We start from the raw sequence: 2,742 nt of genomic DNA, 5'->3' as shown, positions 1-2,742 counted from the left end.
TGTTTTCCATGTCCATGAGTTTGTTTCTTTTCTTTAGATAGATTCATTGTGCCATGTATTAGACTCATAGGGTATTTGTCTTTCTCTTTCTGACTTCACTTCATTTAGTATGGGAGTCTCTAGTTCCATTGCTGTTGCAGCAAATGGCATTATTTTGTTCTTTTTATGGCTGAGTAGTATTCCATTGTGTTTATGTACCACACCTTCATAATCCATTCATCCATTGATGGACATTTAGATTGTTTCCATGTCTTGGCTATTGTGAGTAGTGCTGCAGTGAACATAGGGGTGCATGTATCTTTTTCAATGAAAGTTTTTTCTAGATATATGCCCAGGAGTGGGGTTGCTGGGTTATATGGTAGTTCTAGATTTAGTTTTCTGAGGTACCTCCATACTACTTTCCATAGTGGTTGTAACAATTTACATTCCCACCAACTGTGCAGGAGGGTTCCCTTTTCTCCACATCCTTTCAGCATTTGTTATTTATAGACTTACTAATGATGGCCATTCTGACCAGTGTGGGGTAGTACTTAAATGTAGTTTTGATTTGCATTTCTCTAATAATTAGTGATGTTGAGCATTTTTTTCATGTTCATGTTGACCATCTGTATGTCTTCTTTGGAGAATTGTCTATTCAGGTCTTCTGCCCATTTTTCAATTGGATTGTTTTTTTGCTGTTTTGTTGTATGAGTTGTATATTTTGGAGATTAAGCCCTTGTCAGTTGCATTGTTTGAAACTATTTTCTCCCATTCCATAGGTTGTCTTTTTCTTTCTTTCTTTTTTTTTTTTTACAGGTATTTTTATTAACACTTTTTTATAACACTATTATATTTATAGCTATTTTTATTAACACTATTTTTATTAAATTCACTGACAATGCTAAATTCTAGAGGTTTAAGTGTGTAAGGGAAACAGCATAACAAACTAACAAAATTTAAAGGGTAGTATAACTGTACCTCTGTACATAAGTATGGGGACAAACCCTGTAGGATAAAAGCTCAGGACTCGGGTCCTTGGTTGCTGAGGTCAGCAACCAAGACCTCAGAAGTCTTGTCCGTTTACAAAAAAACAGACTTCAGGACCAACAGTAGCAGGATTGGAAAGAACTGATTCAGGATTATAGGGGCCAATCCGAAACGAGTCCAGTTAGCTGGGAGCTGTTGCAGCTCAAGTCCAGGATAGGTAGAACAGTTCGTGAATTATGAAATTGCTGGTTTCCAAACAAGTTCTTAAGATGCTTTTCCCAAACAGAGAGTAGGTTGTCTTTTTCTTTCTTTCTCTCTCTCTCTTTTTTTTTTTCCTTTGCTGTGCAAAATCTTGTCAGTTTGATATGGTCCCATTGGTTTATTTTCATTTCTGTTGCCTTGACAGACTGACCTAAGAAAACATTTGTATAGTTGATGTCAAAGTATATTTTGCCTATGTTCTCCTCTAGGAGTTCAATGGCGTCTTGTCTTACATTTAAGTCTTTAAGCCATTCTGAGTTTATTTTTGTGCATGGTGTGAGGGTATTTTCTAGTTTTATTGATTTACATGCAGCTGTCCAGTTTTCCCAGCACCACTTGCTGAAGAGACTGTCTTTTTCCCATTTTATATTCTTCCCTCCTTTGTCCAAGATTAATTGACCATAAGTGTCTGGGTTTATTTCTGGGTTCTCTATTCTGTTCTACTGGGCCGTATGTCTGTTTTTGTACCAGTACCACAGTGTCTTGATTACTGTAGCTTTGTAATATTGCCTGAAGTCTGGTAGAGTTATGCCTCCTGGTTGTTTTTTGTTCCTCAGGATTGCTTTGGCAATTTTGGGTCTTTTATTGTTCCATATAAATTTTTGGATTGTTTTTCTAGTTCTGTGAAAAAAAATGTCATGGGTAATTTCTTCCTTCCTTCACTTTCTTTCTTTCTTTTTTTTTTTTTTTTGTCATTTTAGGGCTGTACCTGCAGCATATAGAAGTTCCCAGGCTAAGGGTTGAATTGGAGCATAGCTGCAGGCCTACACCACAGCCATAGTTATGTGGGATCCAAACCATATCTGCAACCTGCACCACAGCTCATGACAATGTCGTATCCTTAACCCACTGAACAAGGCCAGGGATCAAACCTGCATTCTCATGGATACTAGTTGGGTTTGTTACCACTGAGCCACAATGAGAATTCCTATCATGGGTAATTTGATAAGGATTGCATTCAATCTGTAGATTGCTTTGGGTAGTATGGCCATTTTAACAATATTAATTCTTCCAATCATGGAACATGGAATATCTTTCCATTTCTTTTAATCCTCTTTAATTTCCTTGATTAATGTTTTATAGTTCTTAGCATATAGTTCACCTCCTTGGTCAGGTTTATTCCTAGGTATTTAATTTTTTGGGGTGTGATTTTAAAAGGTTTTGTATTTTTATATTCCTTTTCTAATATTTCATTGTTCATATACAGACATGCAACTAATTTCTGAATGTTAATCTTGTATCCTGCTACTTTTGCTGAATTCGTTGATCAGTTTGAGTAGTTTTTGTGTGGAATCCTTAGGGTTTTCTATATATATTATCATGTCATCTGCATAGAATGACAATTTTACCTCTTCTCTTCTAGTTTGGATACTTTTTATTTCTTTCATTTGTCTGATTTCTGTGGCTAGGACTTCCAGTACTATGATGAATAAAAATGGTGAGAGTGGGCATTTTTGACTTGTTCCAGATTTTATCGGGAAGGCTTTTAGCTTTTTCTCCACTGAGTATTATTGC

The sequence above is a fragment of the Phacochoerus africanus genome, chromosome 2 (assembly GCF_016906955.1).
Source record: "Phacochoerus africanus isolate WHEZ1 chromosome 2, ROS_Pafr_v1, whole genome shotgun sequence".
In the NCBI taxonomy this organism is placed as follows: domain Eukaryota; kingdom Metazoa; phylum Chordata; class Mammalia; order Artiodactyla; family Suidae; genus Phacochoerus; species Phacochoerus africanus.
The sequence above is the reverse complement of the archived record's forward strand: the minus strand, read 5'-3'. Positions refer to the sequence as shown.